General features: G+C 34.9%; 1 long non-coding RNA gene and 1 pseudogene across 1 annotated transcript; one reads left to right on the top strand and one right to left on the bottom strand.

Annotated features, from left to right (window-relative positions):
- Positions 1–2,820: 2,820 nt before the first annotated feature.
- Positions 2,821–3,939, bottom strand: LOC141703866 (uncharacterized). Its single transcript, XR_012567738.1, has 3 exons — positions 3,779–3,939; positions 3,636–3,693; positions 2,821–2,865 (listed from the first exon to the last, which is right to left on the bottom strand). It is a non-coding gene; the product is annotated as an uncharacterized LOC141703866 (long non-coding RNA).
- Positions 3,940–7,853: 3,914 nt separating this feature from the next.
- Positions 7,854–9,219, top strand: LOC141703865 (putative disease resistance RPP13-like protein 3; annotated as a pseudogene).
- Positions 9,220–11,315: the final 2,096 nt, after the last annotated feature.

Raw genomic sequence — 11,315 nt, 5'->3', positions numbered from 1 at the left:
GTAGTGACCGGCCAATCCTACCTCTGGTAGTCGACCCAACCAGGGTCATCAATTCATCAGTGGTCCTTTATCCAATCTCGTCAGGATCCTCCATGGGATCCTCCTCAGCAACTATCCCTTTTAGGACAACATCCTCAACTGCTACATCCTCAATATCAACATCATCCGGTCCTGCGTTAGGACGCTCTATTGGATCCACAATCTGATCTCCAATTAGTAATAAAACATCATCGCGTTGATGTTCCTCAACTTCAGGGTTCGGAGTCCCGCTACCATATACGATAACGAACTACGCTTCTATCGCTACATTTATAAGGGTTCCCATAAGGGTTTTAACTATCAGTACTACGTTAGGTAGTCCGACTATGAACTTGGCAAGAGTTCTTATTATCTTAGTGAACTTATTATCTTAACGTCCCATCATCTCTGAGGTTTATAATGCTCAGCTCTGATACCATTTCTGTAACACCCCCAGATCCGGGGTCGGGGATCCGGGTCGTCACGAGTTCCATTTCCCTTAATAACACCCAATCTTAATAATTACTCAACTACTCTGTACTGTGACCCCACAATAAACACACACACCACACGTTATAGTCTCAGAGATGAACATCCAAAAATAACCACAAGTCATTTTATTCCACAATTATCTGCCAATACACCTTAAAAGGTTTTCTGAATAAATTTACATTTCTTTTCCATTATTACAATTCATAAATATAAATAAATCTGGTACATCAAAAGTTGAAAGCCTAGCCTATTGGTAGTTCCTACCTCAGCTACGGCAGCATCAATGCTTCTAGAAAACTGCGGAACGTCTCCTAATCGCTTGCGAATCGGGAGCTTGGTTATGTTCATCTTTTCTATCTGTTGTTGTGTGATGAAAGAAGAAAGTAAGGGTGAGCAGCAAGCCCACCAAAATAATATGTATAATGATTAATAGTATATGAGCCTACTCATAATACTCATGAAAGTCTTGGTCAAAAGAAATGAACCAAGTTTGATATCTTAATGCGATGAAGTCGCAAAATATTCAGTATATATACATATATACTTTTCAAAATATTGGAAGTCCTCTTCCATGCATAATACACACAGAGTTCCAGTGTATAACTGTATAAAAATACCGTTGCAAGGTGATCTCATATATCTAACCTTGTCTCAACGTTTTTTCTGAAAATCTTTGTCATGCATAAGATAATCATTTACTAGATATAAGTTTTAAAAAAATGAAGTTACAAGATACTCCAATATACTTTATATCCACATACTACTTGAACTACCACCGTTCAAGTTATAATTAGTTTCAAAGTTCATCACATAGATGAGACTACAAGACAAGATTTGAATAGATTCAATCTTTGAAATATTACTGAATGAAATAAAGTTATGAGATACTTTATTTAGTCCCGATATATATATATCCACATATATATATCCCTTAAACATTTCCTGGAACCTCTGTTATGTAAAGTATGAACAGAGTTTGAAACATCCAATGAATTTTGGAAAGGAAAAGAATTTTGGCATAAACCAGATATCTTGCTGATCAGGCAAAGATACCAATAAGTAACCTTTTCTACTAGTAGATGGATGAATCCCCCACCGGTCATCACCCTGGCCACATAAGGACCTTGTGCTGGACCGCCACCCGGCCTCTTACGCGTTGATGGACTGCCACCCAGCCACTTACACTTTGATAGACCGTACCCCGGTCTGTCGCTTATGCCGACTCAATTAGATGGGCTTACTTCCCGAACATTGGGCAAGTAATCAATTCATTTACCAAAACTGCAACCTCGTTGCGAATATAAAATACACCACAAAGCCGGATTCCCCAGGTTTTGAGCGAGTATTTAAATCCCCTTAAAAAGGAAGATCTTAAATATAAAAATGAGTTTTGGGATCCGCTCTGACTTTTAAAAATCATTTTGAAGACTCGAAAACATTTTAAAGAGTGTTTGGAGTAAAGCTGATTTAATGAAGTAAATCAGTCCCCAGAATATTTAGAAAATGACTGAATATTATTATTTAAATAATATTCCCATAAAGAATAATCTTTATAAAAATAATTGAAGTAGAAGTATTAAAACTTATACTTGAAACGAGTATTAAATAACCAAAGATATACTTATATGAAAGTATTATCTTTATTTGAATAATCAAAAATAAGTTTGATTATTAACACCTTATTCTTTAATAAAATAAAGAATATATCTCAGCAAATAATCGGAGTCATAGATCCTCAAATGAATATTCAAATAATATTCATTAAATAATATAAACTGAGTCATAAGCCTTCGAATGAATATTCAAATAATATTCAATAAATAATATAAAAGAGTCATAAGCCCTCGAATGAATATTCAAATAAATAAATAAAAGGAGTCATACGCCTTCGAATAATATTCGAAATAATATTCAATAATAAAATAAAGTTAAAGTTATCGAATAAACCTTATTCGATTAATAGTTTGGAAAACTATAACCATATATATATATAAATATATATATATATATCCATATCCATATATACAAAATCTACTCGGGATCCTCGACTCCCGGTTTTAGAAAATATTTTCACCTTTGGGTCCCTATACTAAGGGTATATGCAAGTTACCGCTATCCTCTAGCATAGGTATTATCAACTGAACCAACAGATATATATGGCAAGAATACGAAACAGGCATGCATATATATACCATATCAGCATGTTTCAATATATCGCAACATTTGCTAATTAACCAACATGCATCTATCACAAGATAATGCATATGCATATATACATCACAACAACAGTATAACGGGTAGAAAACTTGCCTGAGCGACTTGGGGTGATAAAAGGCTCGGGATGAGTCTGGTAACCTATAAACAACAAGTAAGTTGGAATTAAACCAAAATCACTTGTAAATCTATACTTTAACTAACTTAGACTCTAACACTTGTTTTGCGCTCACTGATTCGCTTAAGTCACTCGGGTACCCTCGGCTCCACCATTTTTAATAATTTAACCTTTACGAGTTTTAAAGCGATTCCTTCGCGAGTGTCTTACCAACTTCCTAACACACTTACCATAAATGTTTCATACATTAATTAACCCTTTTTGGTCTTTAACCTATGTTTCAAAGTAAGGCGAGGGGAAAAGTTTCGTTCGCGAAACGCCGTTACTTGAAACGGTCGTTTCTCCTAAACCGTGCATCGGAATCGAACGAACTACATACCAAAACGAAGCTCGTAACATGAGCTATCTAAACATGGCAGTGGTCATAATCTAGCAGGGGGTTCTCGGGTCCTAATGTTATGCACAAAAACAGTCCAAAGAAAATCGGACGTTACGACGGCTATGTTTACGCGATTACCAATGTTTAAACTACTCCAATTAACCACCAACCAACTCATAACCATCAATACAACAAAACTTCACCTAAACCATACCACATCAGTCCATAATCTCCAAGGTTTTCAACTCAAACAACCACAATCAAGACCTATGAACTATAATCAAGCTTCAATTACCAAAACACTTCCAAATCAAACCAAACTACTAATAATCACAATCCATGTTTCTCATTTCACAACACCAACCATTAAACTTACTAACAAATAAAGTAAAGGCTAGGGTTTGAAGTTTATACCTTCCTTGGGAGGTGTTAAGTTGCTAGGAAGCCTTAGGGAGCCTCCTACAATCTTGATCTTTCCAAAGAAATCAAGAACACAAAGTTAGGCTTTGAAGTTTCTAAAAGTCCAATTTAAAGAACTGTAAAAATGAGGGTCTTACCATGATTATTTGGACGAGACTTGTGAACAAGAGTTGTAGGCCATCTCAATACCTTTCCAATGAGCTATAGAACACAATATTTGAGTGAAAAATGAAGGAGATACAGCAGTTTTAGTGTTCTGGTTCTGTTTTGGCCGAGAGCATGAAGAACAATGCCTTGGTTTCTTTTTGATTTTGATGAAAAATGATTTGCTTGGCTTGGTTGGTTTGATTTTTGTGTTTGTTTTAGTAAATTACCTAGTTGCCCTTGATTTTGTGTGATTAAAAAGCCACCACATCTCCTTCCTTCCCATGTCATGCTTGTGTCATCCTCATGATGTCATCCTCCCCTCCTTGTCCTCTTTCTATTGGTTGGATGACATCATCCCCACTAATCCCCTTGATTAACTTCCTAATCATTTGCCTAATGACCGCTGATCTGTTATACGGTTCGCTTAACTTTCGTTTTCGTTTATCGTTTGAGGGATCATACCCGGGATCTTATTACTTAGGTTCCCTTAACCTTTCTCAATATATTATATTCCTTTTATGATCCTCTCCTATAATCCTTTAATTTAAATTCTTTTTATCCTGTTACCTTTTTCTCAAATCTTTCCGTATCTAGTGTATTTCCGGGAAAAATCAAAGTGTTCGGATTTGGATTCTGACGATCTTTACATACACTTATATCCCATATAAAGTACTAATAAAATCTCAGAATATCCATATCAGAACCCCTACATAGTGTGGCATGAAAAGTTTTCTCATTCAGCAAAAACACTATTCATAAGGGTTTCAAAAATTTCCCAAAAATTGGGGTTATTACAATTTTGCTCCTGTTGGGATAAACATGATTATTTGATTGTTTTGTAAGACATATAAAAATTATACGTCAATTTTAATGGTAAAAAAGTAATCAACCAAATTACCAAAGTAATGAAAATGGAGGGTAATTAATTGACTTGTGAATTACAGATGTGTTGAAAATTTGTGAAGGGTTTGGTTCAGTCGGTTTGTATTTGGTTTAAAAAATATTAAAACCAAACCGCAACCATATTATCGGATCGGTTTTTATTCGGTTTGGTTATTAATTGGTTTGGTTTTTCATGGTGCGGTCTGGTTTAGTTTTGTTCGGTCTTGGTTTCGATTTCAGTTTTTGGTCCGGGTTTGCTCATCCCTAGAACAATCACAAACATGTACAATAAAATCTCGATGAATGAATACATTCGGGAATGTAATTTTTTTATTTATCGAGATTATTAATTTATTTGATGAGTTTATTTATTTATCGAATGTTCGTCTAACGATACTTTATATTTTATGCTTATGAATATTCTACATTATTTTTTTATAAAATTAGTATAAAGAGGCTAACATGGTTCAATGGTTACAGAGAAAAATATATTTTTAAAATTACTATGATTAGAAGATCATGCTTCGGTTCGCTGATTAGAATAAGTTAGTTATGTTACACAAGAAATTTGGGTTTAAAACGAAATTTTTTATTAAAGTTGTCTATGAACTCTAAATTTAATTATAAATAAAAAGTTGTACAATTAAAATACATATAATCTTGTTGTTTTGCCCTAATATAAAGCTAGTATATAGAAATGAGTTAATTAATCAAGCCTCAAATCGTTATATTTTATAGACATATCAAAATAAATATAGAGTAAAACACGATGTAAATAAATAACCTCTACCTTAACACTTAATGTTATCAAGAGTTTCACAAATATGTCTCTAGCTCAAGTGGTTGATATGCTAAATTTACAAATAGTTGACTTGGATTCGATTCTCATCCAAAATAACAATTTTTAATATTTAATAAACTATAGGGTAAAATAGTAAATACGAATAAAATATTTTCCAACAAACTTGGATGAGTTAATTAGTCGTTATATTTGATGGAGAGCCTCCTGAAAGAAGGGGAAACGGAAGTCCAGCCTACAACTCCATAAAAACTCCAGTCATGTGGCTCATCTAAAGATGCTATTTATTTCAATTTCTTCACTTGTCAGGATTCCTTCAGTTTAATCTTTGCATTTGATGTAGTCATGTGGTAACACTATGATAAAGTTAAATAAAAAAATCAAAGTTAAACCGCTGCACCTTATATTGTAGTGGAATTTCTGCTTTAAAAACCTTATATTTGTAGCGTCTGAACAAGGGGTGTACTCAACCGCATCCAACCGCTTAACCGCTCGTAACCGAACCGTATTTGCGGATAATCGTGAAACGCGGGTTGGTTGTGGATTTAAATTTTAAAAACCGCTCATTCGCGGTTTGGATGCGGTTTTAAATTCTTGAAAATCGCAAAATCGCAACCGCAACCGCAACATATATTTATAATAAAATATATTTCCAAAAATTAGTTGATATCATATAAATTAATAAATATACACATTTATCAACTAATCTTAGGTAATGTTAAGATTGTGTTCATAAAATTCACAATTATTATAAGAGATATAACCAAACAAATGAAAAATAGAATCAACATGTAATTTTTTAATCCTTTTTTTTCTCTCGCCTCCACATTTTTGTATGTTTTTAATATCCTTACTATACACGGAGCATTAGTTTATATTTTATTTTTGAATATAATTTATCACGTAACTTAAACTTCAATTTATTAATATTCAGAATTTATTTTTTTGCAAAATATTAATTATTTTAAAATAAGTGGTTGAACCGCAAATCGATCCGCAATAACCGCAAACCGATCCGTATAACTGCAAATTCGCAACCGCAAATGACGCGGTTGCGGATGACAATTTTTTAAAACCGTTCTTCGCAATTTGGTTCGATTTTTACCCCAAAACCGATCCGATCCGAACCGCGTACACCCATAATCTGAACCTCCGGTTCCCAGCAGGATTTCATAAGTTTTATTCAATGAAGTAGGTGGTCATAACTAGTACCGCTGCCTCGTTGGTAATAGCGGATTTGCATTCTGTGTGCGTTCACAAAACTTGTCTCAGTGGGGATCCCGTCTCATTGCACCTGGACCATGATAAAGTGAATATTGTGATACGTTTGCACCATAAAAGATTGCTCATATCCAACTGCACTTGTTAAATATCACTTCATTATGTCAAATCCATGAACTAACAAAAGAGAAATAATCTCTTCACGATAGAGTATCATGTTGCAGTTCAGCGATAGTTGTAAGAATATATGCTGTTTGGTTAACTGATACTCTAACAAAAGATTTTATAAATATAAACTTTATGAGTTTGTACTAGAGAACAAATTTATAAAAAAATTGTTAGAGTTTATACTAAAGTACAAAGTTCTATGGAGTAGGTAGAGTGCTAACAACAAGCTGATTGATTCTACAACTGGTCCTTGAATTTAAAAGATAATTATACAGTTAAGAGTGGACTGATACAGCCAAAAGACTATAAACAAAAAACACCAATATAATGTCAGACATCACATAACCAAAGAACACACCCTTTAAGTTAAACAAATTCACACAATCAAGCTAACCAAACTTGACTAGCAATAATACGAAGCTCCTGTGAATTATATAGACAGATATGCCAAACGAAAAGGTGCTTAATTTAATGATTCTTGCAATCATAAACTCAACAAAATGTATAATTTAAACACAATAGCTTTTTCCAGGAAAGTGATATCATATCAGAAAGTAACCAGATAAGGTCATCAGAGAACCTCTCTTGAGATTACAAATGGAACCCTCCTATAGGAGTTTCGAGAAAGCGAGGAGTCAGTCAAGGGGATGCAGGAATACAATCTGTGGTTGGTTTTTGGAACAGGCTTATCTAATAAATTTGTTGTGAGATAAAATATATTGCTAAATATTATTCGAGAAAAATACGATTTTAATAATAATAAAAAAATAATAATCTACAGAAAGACAGTAGATGCCACTGTACCAGACACTACAAAAGACAAAAATATAGGATGTTTTACTACTCAAATAACTGTAGCATTTGAGTTGAACAATAAGCAGGTATTCAAACATAAAACAGTAATACTTATTTAACCAATACATGAAATCCAACTGGGAAGTTTTGTTTGCTTTGAAAACTATGATATAACCAAGTGTATCCAGTTGTAAATTATAAAAAGTTTTTAATAAATAAATGTATTCTTTAAAAAGTTAAACAAGTCAATCTGATTAGTTTCAGATCATGATCAAGCAAATATCATATACCACAAATTCTTATCAGATAAGATCATCTGAAAGCGCCTCACAAATGGAACTCTCTACTAACAGTTCTCAGGAAGCGAGGAGTCAAAATGGTGCAGGAATACAAACTCATGTGGTTGGTTTTGAGGATGATGCAAGGAGACTAGTTGAGCAACTTATGGGAGGTAAAAAGCAGCTTCAGTTCATATCGGTTTTTGGCATGGCTGGACTAGGGAAGACTACTTTGGTTAAAAAGATCTTTAATGAGCCTTCAGTTGTGTACTATTTCTATGTTCGCGCCTGGACTACTGTTACACAGGAGCCCAACAAGAGGGATCTCTTGGCATTTTAAAATCAGGTTTTAATGAGGAGATTGAAAATTGCAGCGATATGGAACTGAGTGCAACTTTAAAAAGAAGGCTAAGCGGTCAGAGATATCTTGTTGTCATGGATGACATATGGGATAGTAAGAACCGGAACGATCTGATGTTGTGTTTCCCAGATGACAATGTTGGAAGTAGAATAGTATTCACAACTCGACTTGCAAATGTCCCCCTACAGATTCAATCCAAGTGCTACCAGCATCCTTTGCGTTTGTTAACAGAGAAAGAAACTTGGGATTTGCTAAGATACAAGGTTTTTCTAGAGGATCAATGTCCATCGTCGTTTATTGAGATTGGACTAGATATAGCTAGAAAATGCAAGGGACTACCACTTTTAGTCGTAGTGACTGCTGGAATTCTTGCAAGTGATATGACAGGAAACTGGTGGAGTAAGGGTGGCCCAGGAGATGATTTCTTTCACCAGCAATGCCCCAGAGGAGTACATGGAGACAGTAGTTCTGAGTTACAACCATTTGCCAGATCACCTGAAACCGTGTTTCCTTTACTTTGCAGCATTCCCGGAGGATTATGAAATACCAGCGTGGAAGTTAATATTGTTATGGGTGGCTGAGGGATTCATCAAAACTCAAACAGCAGAAAACAACTTGGAGGATGAAAAAAACAATGTGGAGGAAGTAGCAGCAGGTTACCTAACGGAACTTATCACTAGAAGTCTGGTGATAGTTTCCAAATGGAAGTCAAATGGTGGAATCAAAGCGTGCATTGTTCACGATGTTTTGCGTGATTTGTGCATCAAAAAAGCAGCCGAGGTTAATTTTTCACATCAAATGCCAAGAAGCCAACCCTTTGTTTCTCTAATTGAAACTCCTGCCACGACTATAGTACATAGACTTTACTCTCGAGAAGTTGACGAGGAGAATTTCATTAGTCAGCTTAAAAAGGTACTTTCATCTTGAAACTCCATTCACACTCTTGGTTGATAGACTCTACACTTGTTTTGGTTCATATAAACGTACCCACAACATATCTCCAAAAAGTTGTACCCCGATGTTCGAACAATTTTATGTTACCAGAAACCAAACCAAACCAAACATACTCAATTTGAATCCGGTAATCCCTTTGCAGAAACAAGGCATTCTACTTATTATCTTTTTAACATACTAAGGGTATTCAAATATCTTAGAGTAATGGACTTGTACAGTATTGGATTGTCTTACATTCCAATTGTAATAGGATCTCTACTAGAACTGAGATATATTGCAGTTTGCATCAAGGCCAGAGATAACGATAGTGTGTTGTATATACCCAAATCAGTACTTAAACTCAAGTATCTGGAAACTCTAATCATACAGAACAAACACAGTGAAGGAATTCATGTGCCCAAAGAAATATGGATGTCATGTAGACTTAGACACCTTATACTAAAAGGGAACATAAGTGCTGAAGAAATTAAAAGTCCATATCTATCAGGAAACTTGCAAACTCTTTCACACATTGCAAACCCTTTCGCACCGTATATCACTTGAGCATTGGGAGAAAAATCCTTGAAATCACTCCAAATTTGCGAAGGTTACGCATCAATGCAGGGCTGTATCTTTTATCCTCAAAGTTGACAATTACAAATCTTGACAACTTACAACATCTGGAAAATTTGAGTGTGGCAAAATGATCTATACTCAGGAATTCCCTCCGACAATTTGTTATATAGAGAGATTTCCAGTCCAAGTATGTTCCCTGTAACACTGAAGAAGCTTACACTAGTATGCACCTTTTAAAGTGGGGCGAAATGAAGAAAATCGGAATGCTACCTAACCCTTGAAATTCTCAAATTACAGTGCGAGGCATTCCGCGGAGGACATTGGGAGACAAATGATGGTGGATTTTGTCGGCTCAAATATTTAGCATTTAAGTTCATTAAAATGGTTCAATGGAGTGCCTACAGTGAACAATTTCCAAACCTTCGACACTTAAAGTTGGACGAATGTCGGCAACTGCAAGAGATTCCAATTGGTATACGAGATATATACACCTTGGAGATGATTGAGATTAGAAATTGCAACCACACTGTTTGTGCAGTCTGCTCATGACATAAAAGAAGATCAAATGAGCAAAGGAAATGATATGTTGAAGATATCGATTTTTTCAAGCATAATGTATGTTGTGACAGTTCTTAATCTTATTCTCGCTATTACAGTTTAATTGTTGCAGAACTCTTGAATTCTTGGTTTGTTTATCTAGACTTGACTAATTATTCGGTTGTTCTCAGAAGTTTGCCTTTTCGTTCTTGACGGTTGCGTCTTTTAATTCTTGTTCCGTAGCAGAGATACGAACAAGGAGAAATACAGTAGGTTGGAAAGAAATGAATATCTCCATTGACTCATCTACAAGGGGGTATATCTGAGTGGGATGCATTCTGTGACGCTGTTATCTTCTTTTTTTTGTGCACAATGAAAAAAAACCAAGTATGTTTAGGAGAGCCACACTTTATGTTTACAACTGAACAATATAATCTTATCAATAATAACCAAGGGAATCATTATGTTTACAGTTTACTATTGAACTACGTTATAGTCTGTCCAATAATTACTACGAAACAGGTTGCGATAGATGATTGTTAGCATACTTATTATCAATATAAAAAGTGTGGTAAGTTCAAAATCCTAAACGTTTTGCAAACTCCAAGGGTGAATTACTCCGGTACCTGCCCTTTCCCAGATTTTTTTTCTTCTGATAAATCATATTTTAGACAACTAGTCTTAATTCAATTGTAAGCAAAAAAATCCAAATTTTCTGTTAGAAATGATAATATTAAAAAATGATACAATAGATAAGTTCACACCCACCTTAACTTAAAAATGTCCATTATCAAATATATTATAGGATCCATGATGCATTCTGATAGCCTATATTAGTGCATGCCCAATAAAGGGAGCCCAGAAAGCACTCAGCATCAACTCTGGAGAGCCCAAGACGCGTGGCAATACCACCACTGTCCAGGTACCCCCGGATCCAGAACATTCCTACGGTCCGGATTCGGTAGTACATCGGCTCA

The sequence above is a fragment of the Apium graveolens genome, unplaced genomic scaffold (assembly GCF_009905375.1).
Source record: "Apium graveolens cultivar Ventura unplaced genomic scaffold, ASM990537v1 ctg7131, whole genome shotgun sequence".
NCBI lineage: Eukaryota > Viridiplantae > Streptophyta > Magnoliopsida > Apiales > Apiaceae > Apium > Apium graveolens.
This window is presented reverse-complemented; position numbering and strand designations above follow the sequence as displayed.